Here is a 15,165-nt window from a genome sequence, read left to right as displayed (position 1 = left end):
CCACAAGAATTGAAAAGGATGAGGATAAGGTCAACGAACCTACGATCCACAAGAATTGAAAAGGATGAGGATAAGGTCAACGGACCTACGATCCACAAGAAATGAAAAAGATGGGGATAAGGTCAACGGACCTACGATCCACAAGAAATGAAAAAGACGAGGATAAGGTCAACGGACCTACGATCCACAAGAATTGAAAAGGATGAGGATAAGGTCGACGGACCTACGATCCACAAGAAATGAAAAAGATGGGGATAAGGTCAACGGACCTACGATCCACAAGAAATGAAAAAGATGAGGATAAGGTCAACGGACCTACGATCCACAAGAATTGAAAGAGATGAGGATAAGGTCAACGGACCTACGATCCACAAGGATGAAAAAGATGGGGATAAGGTCAACGAACCTACGATCCACAAGAAATGAAAAAGATGAGGATAAGGTCAACGGACCTACGATCCACAAGAATTTAAAGAAAGGATAAACATCAACACTGGGGTTGGAAGACATCAACGCTGAGGTTGGAGCATATCAACACTGAGGTTGGGGGACATCAACACTGAGGTTGTGAAAGGAAAGGCGTCGACACTGAGGTCGAGGGCATCAACACTGAGGTTGTGACGAGAAAAGATAAACATCAACACTGAGGTTGTGAATGACGATTGGCATCGACGCAGAGGTCGGCGAAGGAATGATAGGCATCAACACTGAGGTTGGACAAGGAAAGGATAGACATCAACACTGAGGTTGGAAAAGAAAGGTATCGACACTGAGGTCAAGGGAAGAAAGAATTAATATCAACACTGAGGTTGGGGATTGGGAATTAGTTTTGAAATGGTTTGCCAGGTTGGAAGGCAAAGGATACACAACACGGGGGTTGGATCTAAAAATTTTCCCGTACGAGGGGAGAGATCACGGAGACTAGTGACGACTAGACTCGATCAAAAGACATAATCACGAAGATGTTGATGCTTGCGAAGCATAAAAATTACATTAATCCCTCAGGCCAAAGGCGGGGTGTAACTCTTCAAGAGCGGCAATCGTTCGAATTGCCACACACCAAGTATGGTTATTCAAACGATTGAAAAATGAGATGGGTTGAATGCCCACCCTCATTCACGCTCTAATCTGCACGCAACACATGGGAAATAACCATCACAAGACTAGAGACGACTAGACTCGATAAGAAGATGATAGTAACCATTGGAGATTACGGAGATATTGATGCTTGCGAAGCATAAGAATTACATTGATCCCTCAGGCCAAAGGCGGGGTGTAACTCTTCAAGAGCGGCAATCGTTCGAATTGCCACACACCAAGTATGGTTATCCAAATGATTGAAAAATGAGATGGGTTGAATGCCCACCCTCATTCACGCTCTAATTTGCACGCAGCACGCGGGAAATAACCTCGGAGACAACGATTCTGACGAAGAAAGACATTGCATCCGATCCATGTTGGAGAGAGAAAAAAAATGAGACTTCTTTTGGGGATTAAGGATACCAGGTATTGGCACCATGGTTTGAGGAGATTTGTAATGTGGTAGCAGATATCAATTGGAGTTTGTAAGGACCACTTTTTATGTGGGGAAGTATCGTCATCTTGACTGAGTGTTGATTTGTATTATCTGGCTTATGCTTTGTATGCATGTTTGAATTTTTCTATGGCGTAATGCTCCATTTTGATGGATATGCTACGCTTTTGAGGATGCAATGCTATATGCAGTGAATACTATATGCAGAGTGCCAAATAAAGGCATTAGTGAGGTAAACACCAGGGAGAATCCCCTTAGTGTTAAGGACCATGTGGAGGTGCCAATAGATATTGGACTTTGATTTGTAAGATGCACTTTTCTTTGACTTGAAGAATGATTTCTGACTTCTCACCATGTGCCACTGCTTGGAGGATTTTCAGTTTGAGGAGATTCCCTCGATTCACCATGTTAGGGATGAGAAATCCAGGTGACGAGCCTTGGTTAGGGAAGTAGGACAACTCCTAGGAGAAATAAACTCCTATGCTTGAGGAAAGGAACAAACTCTCGGGAGAAATAAACTCGATGCTTGGGGAGAGACCAAGATTCTAGGAGAAATAAACTCCTATGGTCATGGAGCGACAAAAAACTCAGAATTGTGCCCCAAGCTTCGTGACTTATGGAGGAATTTGCCCCAAAGGATCTTTGGAGAGATTTGCCGAATCTCGACCTAACTGCCCCAGATTGGTTGAACTTGAGGGGATTTATCGACATGATTGCCCCAGATTGATCAAAGCTTGAAGAGATTTATCGACATGATTTCCCCAGATATGCCAAACTTGAGAGGTCACACCTTGATTCAATTGCCCCTGATTAGGTGCATCTTACTAGAATCCTCAAGCTTTCCTTATTTTGAAGTCAAACAAACATGGAAACAACTTTACCACGCTCAACGGAGTCTTCAAACTCTTCCCCCCCAGAGTAATCAAAGAACGCATCAATTGTCTATGCCCAACGAATTCCTTTAGAGACCTGTCCCTTGGTGGTCAACATTTGAGATGATTAGCTTTTACTCCTCGGAGTTCTCGAGTCTTTTGTACTTTGACATGATCAAGTTGCTCACTGATTCTCATCCTGAAATTTCTTTGATGTTTAAGCAGATGTTTGTATGCAAAAGAATGTTAATTCTAGGAATGATAATTCTAATGCAAAGTGTACGTTAGTCTTGAAGTTTAAAGAAACTTTTTATTGAAATGAGGTTGCGACCTCTTGTGACTGAATCACTAGTTGACACAACCTCGATTTTTGCATATAGAAGATAAAGCAAACATACGATACCAACATAAATATGTATCACGTTTCATTGGGAGTCAGTTAAACGCTATCTCAACGGAGTGCGCTTTCAAAATAAACCCTACTTCAATTAGGACTTTTAAGGGTTGTAACTTGGTCGGGTTCACGGTTTTAGAAACAAAGGATTTTTAGGCTCAAAATTATTTGGTACCCACCCCCTTCGTGATGTTCTCCATTCCTAGGTTCAATTAACTCGACATGAGTGTTCATTCCTCACAAGGAATTTGGGATGGTTGAGGAATCAATGAGGTTTTTCGGACATGGCAGTCACTCACTTTCTTATTCTTCTGATTGATCATCACACGACTTTGTTCCTTTGATGAGGATTTTTATTTTGTAATTCTTGTTTTTCGCTTCTGCTTTCCCTAACTTTTGCCTGGACAAATTCTCTTGAATTTTATTTTGGAGTCCAGCGGGATGCCCTAACTTTTGCCTAAGTCACTTATTTTCATGTTATTGACTTAGCGGGCTCTCTTTTTTTTATTCTCCTTTTTTTGAACAAGTCGTGTGATATCGCGTTGCTCTCGATTTGTTTGAAATATTGTGACTGCCTCATTCTCTGATTGATGAGGGATAACCATTGTGGCATCGTCCTCTTTTGACCTCTTGATGGAATAAGGATAATCATTGCGGTTTTGAAATTCCTCAACCTTTTGAAGGATAACCATTGTTGTATCCTTATGTGCACCTTTTGGTGAGTTTTGAACACTCGATCAAGTTAAATGAACACTACCCTGCCCCAAGGTTAAAATAAGGGTTTTTTATGATTAGAAAAGAAACTCCTACTCCAAGGCTCAAAGGGGTTAACGAGGGTCTATCTCCCTTATATCTCCGGTGTTTGGGGATTTGAAACAATGCCTGTACATCCTCAGTAGGGTTTTTTATTCGAAAACACATGATTAGAGATTTTTCATTTTTATCTTTCATCATTCTCCCTCAGCTTTTTGCATAAGCAAGCAATTAGTAAAGTTGGTATCGTAATGCCAAAAACATTTTATGAGTGAAAACAGATGGATTTCTTCAAGACAAACATAAACAATGTATTATGACTTTCATTCGGAAATTAACAAGTTTTTACATCCTAGCAATGCTTAAACACACAAATGAAAAATTACAATGAGAATGCTGTAAGAAACTAAATGAGTGTCGTTGTTGAGGAGACTTGACTCCGTCTGGACTTGTTGAGCTTGAATACTTTCTGCAGTTCCTTCCAAATACTTCAGATTACTTCAAAAGAGAACTCCAACGAAGTCACCCATGAATTGTAAACTTTTGCATTGCTTTAGGGATTCGAGCAATGCGAGTGATGCAGTGCTCAAGATAAGAGTATGTCTTGCTTATCCCTCGTGCGGGAGCCCCAAGTATAGATGTTGAAGAAGTATTCGCCTTCATAAAATGGAATAGCCTTGTATCGTCATCAGATTGAGGAGATCTATTTGTGGTGAAGAAGACCCAAAACACGAATCTTAACCAACTGAAATTCTGACAAACGAGGAAGCAACTGGGCATAAGGCCATCAATTTGTTTCTTATATTTTTCTCTCTGTTAACAAGCAAGGGCCACTGAGAAGGAAATCATGAGAAAAGGCAACTGAGATATGAAGTAGAACCTTGAGGATGAGAAGCATTATGAAGAACACTCTTGATTACCACACGGAAGAAGATTCTGACAAAGTCACATAGGAATTTGTAATGCTTTTAGGGATTCGAGCAATGCAAATGGCGCAATGCTCAAGATAAGAGTACGTCTTGCTTATCCCTCGTGCGGGAGCCCCAAGCAACTTCCAAACATGTACAAGAGGTGATTACCAATTTAGCTTCAATATCCAAACCATTCGGAGTGAGAGTGAATGACCCTTGGTATCAGGCACAAACCAACAATATCTAAATCAGCGGAGTCACAACCTTTTCTATGACTTCCAACCTTTCGTCCAAGAGGTGAAACCTTTTGTTAATTTCATTATTCGGAAACTTGAAGACTTCAATTTCCAAATTGTTCTCATGATGCGTTTCCTCCCTACCAAGGATAGGAACCTCAACAGTACTTCAAACATTCTGATTCATAAAACCTTCTCATGGGTGAGATTAAAATTTGCATTTGGCCTTTGAGGAACTTGTCTCAATTCTTCTTGTCAAAGAGAAAAGGCTTGAATAACCTCCATACATTGATTCATGTTAATCCCCATTTCCGTTCTTATCTCAGTCAAAACCCCACAGAGTTGTTCTATTGTTAACTCTCAGGCACATAACGGTGAGAAGTCAAATCTGTTGTTGATCTTGGAATGTGAATAGAAAGGGTCCCATAAGTCTCTGAAAGAACCATGAAATGCATGATAGTATGAATGCATGTTTCATTTATGAGAGATCCTAAAGTCTTTTCACACACTTTCATTTTTCTTTTTTGGAATCAAAGCTTCTTTTTTTTTGTATAAAATATCTTTTCTTTTCTTTTTTGCTTTTCTATTTCCTTTTCTTTTACATATCTTTTCTTTTCTTTTCTCCCCTTTTTTTTGGAAATAGACTTTAGGATCTTTCATAAATGGAGTGGATAAAACAATGATGTTATGCAATGCAAAGGCATGGGATCAACGGTCCATATAATCTTAGTAACCACTGCACAATCCTCTGAATAACTGATACAGGTCAAATGTCATGAGATCAAAGGTCCGACACCTTTTTGAATACCAAGAAAACCAATAGTCACCAACAGAACAGAATAGTCACCAACAGAACAGAATAGTCACCAACAGAACATAATAGTCACCAACAGAACAGAGTAGTCACCAACGGTACCTGCCATGTATATCCCACCCCACTCACAGGTGTAGTCTAGGTCAAGGTAGGTCAATGGCTTCCAGCGTTATCAGTTCTCCTGAAACACCATCATTGTCGCAAATACATGCCAACAACGGTATCTCATTTGAACCTCGACTGGTCGTGGGTCTCATGATCGCAATCAACAGAACCTGACATTCTGTTGGCGTCATGACTATCCACTCTGTCCTAGGTATCCTATGTGTCACTCTGGCCTGGGTATTGGGCCTTTTACCTCATAGAACATCCCACCCAACCTGCAAACAGAGAAAATATGTGGTCCCGAAGGGGATCCCAATCCAGTCCAGATGCATGCGGAAAATAAACATGATATGCAAGCGGGAAAGTAAACAGGACATGCGAAACATAAAATAAATACATAAAATAAATAAAGGCACGTATAGACAAAACATAGCACACCCAGTAAATAAACAAACAAACGGATAGGCTAGGATCGACTCACTAAGGATGGACCAGCAACAGGTCTAGCAACATCCCCAGCAGAGTCGCCAGCTGTCGCACGCTCGCGAAAAATGAACAGAGTCGCCACCAATATATTTATCCCATAAGGGAAAGGGATATCAGAAAACCTAACAAAGGAAGGAACAAGGTCTTGCGACCAGAGAATCTAGGTGCGGGAGTCGGTTACGCGAGGGGAAGGTGCTAGCACCCCTCACGCCCATCGTACTCGATGGTATCCACCTATGTTTGTTTCTATCTAAAGGGTGTATAACTATGTCTATATCTAAATGCGAAATGAATGCAAAATGTAGGGAAAATAAAGAATTGTACTCGCACGGGCCCTACCCCGCTGCCTACGTATCCTTTTCAGGAATCAGAGTTACCGTAGCTCGGCTAAAGATTTTCTGTTTGTTTTTGTGTTTTTTAATTGGGCGGAGTCAACGTTCGCACTCTTGCATAAGGGATCGACCTACGATGCGTACGAGTGGAAATGACATTGCCCTTAGGTGCCAACGAGGCAAAAGAAAAAGAAATGATTGGTTTGTGTCTTTTAGGATAGATGAGTGGTGAACAGTTCCCAATACCGGGCCACTCACCACTTTCTCTACTTTGCTTTAGTCTGAACCATTGTTAGGTGTTTTAAGGTGTTTTTTTGGTTGGGTATTTTTTAAGGGAATTTACTTCACGATTCGAATCATATAAAATGTATAATGATCGAGAAGCAGATTAGGGAATGAATCCCACTCACTTCCATCCCATTATGTAATGTTTGAGAAACAGATTAGAGAATGAATCTCACTCATTTCTCTCCCATTGATTAATGTTTGAGAAACAGATTAGGGAATGAATCCCACTCATTTCTCTCCCATTAAGTAGTGACCGAGAAACAGATTAGGGAATGAATCCCACTCGTTTCTATGTCGCTAAGCGATTGAGAAACAGATTAGGGAATGAATCCCACTCATTTCTCTATCACTTTCTTAATGTGATTCGCATCTTCCTTTTATTAAGTATTTTAAAGAGTTGAAAAGAAAAAGAATGCAACGGGGAACTATTTCTAAATTCTAATCTAAGTTGTTCTAATTCCTATTTATGTACAAAAGGAATCTAAAATGGTACTAACAAAATAGGCCTAAAATAAGGCCAAAAACACAAGCCATAAAATCACACAAGTGTCATACAAAAATAACATGGAACTAGTATGAAAACAATTCAAGCATCAATGCAAAATTAAACTAGAAAACTACTATTTTTATGGGTTTTTAATGTCAATGATCACCTAAAAAATCTAACAAAGTATTAAAGATTTTATCATGTTTTTATCAACTAAAAGTAAAAAACTATTGTGAAGTGAACTAAGATCTAACATGAAATAATGGAGTCAGGGGGTTTAGACTGAAATCAGTGGTGCAGCCCAAATAAAGGCGCAGGGCCCATAGAGATATGGCCCATCAGATTTGTTTTTTTGTTACAGTTTTCATGTTCAGCCAAAAATGGAAGGGAGTGTGATTGGGCTTAGGGGGTGTGGATGCAGAATCAGGAATTCAGGCGCTAGGCCAGGGGAGGTGAGATTAGCATTTTCGTTTGGCACATGGGAGATTTTCAATAAACAGAATTTTCAATCCATTCAGATTTTATCAAGTTATCTAATTAGCCAGACTTTATGCTAATTGTATTCAAACATGCTGATTAATTAACATATTAACTGATAATATAATTATAATTAATTGATAATATAATAAAATAAAAAAGGGGATTAGGTCAAATGTGACCTTTGAACTTACGTGAAGGATTTCTCATTCTCTTCCTCAACGAAACTCGCGGCGGTGGAGCTTTCCTTGCGCGACGGCGATTACCTCACACTTTCCGGCGATACTCTCTCCTCCGTTCGTCCCTTCTCTCATGCCACTGTGAACCTCCTCTCTTCTCTCAATCGTCTCGACCTCAACTTTGACCTTCATCTCCATTTTGAAACCGTAAACGAATCGGGTGGTGGCACTGAAGATTGGATATCGACTGATGATGATGTAAGATAGAAGATTGTTGCGATGAATGATCCGGTGCCGATTGAAGTCGTGGTGGATTGAAGATTGAGATTGCTGAGAACGGTGACGCGAGGCTGATGGACGTAGCAGAAGGAATGTACCAGAAGATGAAGATTCGATGTTGATTATTGGAGCTCCGAGAAACGGTTACGGTGAGCTCTTTTCCGATCCTCTTTTTTTGTTTTCGTTCTGAGAATTCTTTCTCTTCTATTTTGATTTTCGTTTTGCACTTCTGAATCGGTGTCGCGATGATGTCGATGAATATCTTTATTTGCAGAGAATGAGGTGAGGATAATTGATGTAGATGCGTAATTGATTCAAAGATGATGATGATTCTCAGATGATGATTGAAGCTGCGTGAAGATGATTAGAGGACCCTGTGAATTGAAGATTGAAGAATGTTTGGAGGTTTGATGAGAGTGTGCATTCAGAGATTCGAGAGGTCCTCCATTGATGGATCGTGAGAGAGAGATTGAAGGCTTAGGTTGTGAAGAAGATTGATAGAGGGTGGATGAAGATGGATGATTGAAAACTCTGAATGAAGGTGAAATGGTGAAGTTTTTGAAGTGAATGAGAGGGCTGAGAACTCTGTTATGGATCAGAGATGAGAGTGAAGATTGAGAGTGAGATTGAGGTTAGTTCTCCTCTTCTGATTTTTCTGTTTTGAGTTAGTTAAAACTGTTATGTTTTTGGAAGTTTCTGTTATAGGCAGTTAGGAAAGTTTGTTATGAAATTGGTTAAAGTTTGTTGGTTAGTATATGTAACTGGTTTTTTGGAAAGTTAGGAGTTATTAGAAAATGACTAGGGAGTTATGGTAAAACTGTTAGAGGTTTGTTATATTCAGTTTTGGTGGTTGGGAGTTGGTTACAACTCTGTTTTTCTGTTACAAAATGGTTTGGATTTCTGGTTTTGGTTCAGTTTATTGACTTGAAAACGGTTAGAGCTGGATTAGATCTTGGCCTTTGAATTTGGAGTTTGTTGTGAAATGGAAGGTGAGATTGAGAGGTTAGAAAGTTTGTTATTGAGTACTAGGTAGTTACAGGGTAGTTCCTTTTCTGTGATAAAACTGTTGAGGTTAGTTGAGGGGCTTGGAACTGTTACCTGATAGGCTGGAATTAGTTACAAATATGTTAGATTGGTTTTTCCGTGGTTGATAATTATGGATGCAGGGCTGGTTAGGTGGATGGTTTGAATTGTCAACATATGGACTGTTATGTTCTTTCTCAAATTGCAGGTACGGTTTATGTGGTGGTTTGTAGGTGAGATGTGGAATGGTTAATTGAACTGTGTGGGCTGTATGAACAAAGGTATGCTGCTGCTATGAATTTGGAGAATTATGCTAACAGTGCAGGTTATGACTTTGGCTATTTGATTTTGATGTGAAATTGTATGGCTTTGGATGTTGTAACACTGATTTATTGTTTTTGTTAATGATGCAGGTAGGTATTTGAACGTGATTTGGTCGGGAGCAAAAAGAAGAAATACGGGAGATGGAAGCAACGGCATGAGGGACGAATTGGAGGAGTGAAGGGACTAGAGCTTTAGTTTTTTTTTTGTTGTTGTAAATTTGTGAGTTTATGGGATGTAATGTGAAGACATGTACTCGGATACGAATTGTGTTTTGGTATGGAATTTTGTAATGAACAAGGCTTTGAATTGAAATGGCTTGAAATGTAGTGGTTTTATGACTTTGGTAAAGAAAAGTTTGAATGTATTGGCCCTGAGTACACACGATAAGATGACCTTTTAAGTAACAGCAACTTATACTTTCCTTCCAAGTGCACTAAATTGAATCTTAGATTTCTTCATGATCTCAGTAAAGTCAATGTGCACCCAATAGTGTAATTTTGGTCAATGTAGCCGATACTTATCCACCAATGCATAGGTTTGTTACACTTGAACAAATTCTCTTCATAACTTTATGCATGCTGAGTTTTGTTTAGCCAATTGAAGTGACGTACATGTGGGCTTGTGCATGACAAATACATACCATTCACTTGCTTCAAAATAACAACGTTAGTATCCTCTTTGGCCGAATCTTCTTGCAGTACTTTGCATGCTTTTAATAGTAACATTTTTTTGATTATCCATGATGAAAAGCTTTTGTTTAGATACCTTGGGGTCTTATACATGATATCCGGCGTGTGACCGCACTTTGTTTCCTTGCTGCATAAAAACAATGATGCCAATTCTTTACGGACCACAGACTTATGTAACACCTCTCAAGTCAAGACAAATCTTTCATGGTTCATCCCTTGTTCCAACTTTAGTAAGGAAACAAATAATTTTGGTGTTGGATTAATATTCGTATAAACCTTGAGTATCATGAAAGCCGCTTTGAAGGCTAGAAGCATCAGAAGAATTTCTTTAATTATCATGCACGCCTCAAACCCAATACTAAGCCCTATGCTTTGGAACTCCTTGATCCCAGCGCCATATTATTTATTAATGATGCATGATGTGTTAAATGACCTAATGGAGAGAAGCAAATGAAATGCGAATCTAAAGCCAGTTAGAAATTAAAGGGTAGGACAAATTTGGGGTATGACACACCTAGACTTGCTTCAGCTCATTCAGAAGATGTGATCCTTGGAAAGAAAGATGATCCTATCAGAACAAGATCATTTCTAAAGAATGACAATCAGGAGTAGTGATCAGGATTAGAAGGCGTAAAGCTTTTTCAGAAAAATACAGCTGTCATCTAATTCCAGTTGGTAACACGTGTCTACCCTATTTGGACAAACATGTGTGCAGTTGAGGAGGCGCCTTTCCTAGGTAACTGTTCTATCACTTCATTTGTCATAATTTCTCTCTCCTCTTGTCACGTAACATTAAATGCCATTCATCATTTCTTTTATTTTTTTTATTTTATATTCTTCAAACGTTTCAGTTTTCCCTCTTTCATTTCCCTCTCTGCATTCAGTTTTCCAAAGTTCACCATCTTTCTCTGTCCTTTTGCATTTCTGCATAAACCCTAGTTTACTCATCTTCAACCTAGCATTCATCATGAACCCATCTTCAAGTAACTCTCGGTCTGAAGAAATGTCTTCATCTCAACTGGTTCTCAACAAGTTTGACTTTGTTCCTCTGAAAACTTGCTCCTTGTCTCTATCGGAAATGGAAGTATTGTGTGAGTCCCCTGTGGACTTTGTTGACTTGGCTGCATATGCTTTCAAGCCAGAAGCTAGGTTTATGGCTCAAGGATGGGCTAACTATTTGGGTAGATTGGTTGGACCAGTCTTTCCCGCTCTTGTGAAAGATTTCTGGGCGCACGCAACCGTCACTCCAATCGCCATTCTCTCCTTCGTGCTAGGGCATGAAGTGGTGATCACTGAGGCTCTGATCAGAAAACTGTACAATCTTGATGATGAAGAAGGTGAAACTGGTCCTCTTGCTGGAAGGGTTGATTGGAACAAAGTTGAGAAACTGATCTCAACCGTCACTGGTATTAACTCCAACATGACTGGCACGTTGAGACCTCTATTTCAGGTGTGGGCTGAGATCATCATGGGTTCTCTTCACTATAGAAAGAAGTCTCTCTCCTCCACTTTCATCAATCCAGATCAGAAGTATACTCTCTATTGTATTGGAAAGAGCATTAAACTTAATATTTCCAACATACTCTTTGAAAACCTGAAGCTGGCTATTGAAGAATCTAGGGATGAGTATCGGGAGCAGTATCCTCATCTTCAGAAGAATAGTATTCCTTTCGGCAGAATGATCTCAGATATTCTGATTGAAAGTGATTTGCTGGAGTCTCTTAAGACTTGTGGAACTCCTTCTTTCTTCAGAACTGATCAAGGCACTGTCTTCTCTGGCTTTGATCTGTTAAGAATGAAACTGGTGAAGGAAATAATTTCTGTTCCAACTGTTCTCTCTGATATTCCTATCAGAAGAGTCCCTGTTCAAGGCTTCTCAACCATGTTCCAAGCTGAACTGGTTAAAACTGTTAAGCATTATCTGGAAAGTTCTGTGAACACGCAAGCTTCCATTGATCCTGCATGGATACGTGGAAGAGTGCTTCCCTCTCAGACTGATCTTCGGAAGAAGGATCAGAAGAAGAGAGATAAGAAACTGAAAAGGAAAGCAGCAGAAGATGCTGAGAAAGAAGCTAAAAAGAAGAAGGTCACCTTTGACCCTCTTAAGGTGGATCCTTTCAGAGCTAAGAAGACTGGTATTTATTCCAGGCAGGAATACATCCCAACCCCCTCAGAATCTCCCTCATTCATTCTGCTGTCTCCTTCTGAAACATCAACTCCCATCACCCCCCCACAAATTAACCTGCAACCACCCTCACCCCCTATAATTCTGAACCCTACTCCCTCAACTACTATACTTCCCACAAATATTCCATCCTCATCACACCAAACTACAGATATTCCCTCCTCATCTTCGAACTCTCTTCTTTCTGACCCTTGTCTCTCATATCCCATACCTACCAGGACCCCCAATCCATACTCCTGTCTTTACCCTGATTACAGCTTCACCTTTCGCCCTCCTGCACCTGCTACTCCTGTCTTTCTTGAGCTCTTACACTATCGTGTGAACCGTTGGTTAGAGCTTCTGGAAACTGCATATCGCCATAATCTGGATGAGCGTTCTCTTCGTAACCTCTGGAGAGCTCTTAGACAGAGTTTCCAAGTTGAAGCTATGAATGTGCAGAGAAGTTTCACTGCTGAAGCACGTGGTGCTCCTGGACTCTTGTTAGAATTTGATGATGGCAGATATCGTCATGTCATCAGAAACAGAAGAATTCTTGAGGAAAGGATGCCTGAAGATGAGTTAACTGGGAATCCATGCAGAACTCTTGTGGTCTGGCGACCAAAGTTCATGGTTCTTACTGGTGACTTTCAGGGGCTGTTTAACTGGTTCAGAATGAACCCTTCTGAAAGTGCTTCTGCTATGGACTTTCCAAGAGTGGTCTATCCTGCAGCTGTTGCTGGTCCTCCTTCTCCAACAAATCTTGCAACCATTCTTCAAACCCTGGAAGATGGAAATTCTGAGTTCCCAGAACCAGAATATGCTGAAGCTATTTCTGAGTCTGACTCAGATGTAGAGATGGAAGATGCTGAAGAGATTGACTGTTCTCATTCAGAAGATCATCCTGCTGAGAATGTGGTGGTACATTCTGATGATCTCCCTGAAGAGACTACCATGGAAGCAGCAGTGGAGAATGCTATGCCAGTCAATCGAAGTCTGGAAGTTTCTTCTTCTGGTGAACCCTCCTATCTGGTGCGGACTTTGGAGGCCATGCAGAAGAATCAAAATGACCTGGCTTCTCGTCTGGATAGGCAAGATGAGACCAATGCAGAGTTCAGAGCCTTCATGGCAAGGCAGGCTGAGAGCAACAATGGGATTCATGAGACACTAGCCAAGATTTTGTCAATGCTAGGGTCTTAGTCTTTGTGTCTTAGTTGTTTTCTGTTTGTTAGTTGCATCTGCGTTCTGCATAACTCTTGTACTTCTGCTTTTTATCAATGACTATTTGTTTTCTTTCCATTTGTCCTGTGCTTACATCTGAATCTTTTACATTCTTTTTGATGTTATGACAAAAAGGGGGAGAAATAGTGATAAATGATTTGATTTATATTAGCAGTTGCTGGGAAGAAAGCCCCCACATTACTAACAGAAGCTGCAAGCTTCATATGTTTCTAAGTTGTTTTGCAGGATTGAAAGCTCAACATTAGAAGCAAAATCATGAGGAATCGCAAATTCTGTAAAAGGAATATGCGCTTGAATTCTTGAAGCAAGCTGAGTGCTATGAAGCTTCAGAATCAGAAGCAAGAAGGAAGAATGTTCAGATATTCTGATGATAGAATATGTTCTGATACATTCTATATGGCTTATATGGCTCTGATACATATTATCTGTTCTGAAACATATTTTATGTTCTGATTCATTCATGCTGACTTTTTTCGTTTAGCTTTGTTCTGTAACATTTCAGGATGTAGAGATGCTATAATGATGCTCTGGTACATTCAACAATGTTCTGATACAATCTAGCATGAAGTGATGTAAGAAGAAATTCAAGCTCTGAAGCTGTCCGCTGGAAGCAAAAATCAGAAGCTGTGAATGTTCTGAGGATCAAAGAAATTCAAGTTCTGAAGCGGTCCGATGGAAGCAGGAATCAGAAGCTATGAATGTTCTGAGGATCTAAAGAAATTCAAGTTCTGAAGCTGTCCTATGGAAGCAGAAATCAGAAGCAGTGAATGTTCTGAAATTCAAGCATATGTAAACGTCTCTACTGAAATACTTAGGGAAGTCTTTTATTTATAAAATTCTTCTAGTATTAATTTCAGGGGGAGATTATTCATCTCAGGGGGAGATTGTTAATCTCAGGGGGAGACACATTCACATTATGTTTATATGCTTATGCTATAACTGTGTAATTGTCTTTTGCCGTCTGTTATTCTGATTGCAAATTCATATCATTTATATATGTTTTTGTCATCATCAAAAAGGGGGAGATTGTTAGAACAAGAATTGTTCTGATCAATAATCTTAGTTTTGATGATAACAATGTATATGAATTTTGCTCTAGATAATGTGGTACTCTAATCCTATGCAATTTCCTTTTCAGGAAATATATAAAGAGTATGCACAAATCAGCGCTAAGAAGCTTTGACTCAGAAGGTTCAGTATGCAACTTCAGCACATGGTCTAGCAAGACATCAGAAGATGGTCAAGCAGAATCAGAACATGGTCTTTTAGAAGCATCAGAAGAACTTGAGTTCAGAAGCAGAAGCACTGAAGTCATGGAATCACGCTCAGAAGCATATCAAGATCAGAAGATCAGAAGATGCTCTGCACCAAGCTGTTTGTACTCTGATGATTTTCAACGTAGTATTTACAAAGAACAAATCAGAATCAAGTACTAGATGGCAGGCTACGCTGACTGACAAAAGGAACGTTAGAAGCTATTAAAGGCAATGTCAGTAGTCACAGCAAAAGCAAGGCTCGAGGTAGTTGACAAAACAGTGAAACATTAAATGCAATGTTGTACAGATTACGCAAAGCATTA

This window comes from Vicia villosa, unplaced genomic scaffold (genome assembly GCF_029867415.1).
Source record: "Vicia villosa cultivar HV-30 ecotype Madison, WI unplaced genomic scaffold, Vvil1.0 ctg.001436F_1_1, whole genome shotgun sequence".
Classification (NCBI taxonomy): domain Eukaryota; kingdom Viridiplantae; phylum Streptophyta; class Magnoliopsida; order Fabales; family Fabaceae; genus Vicia; species Vicia villosa.
Note: the sequence above shows the minus strand (reverse complement) of the source record.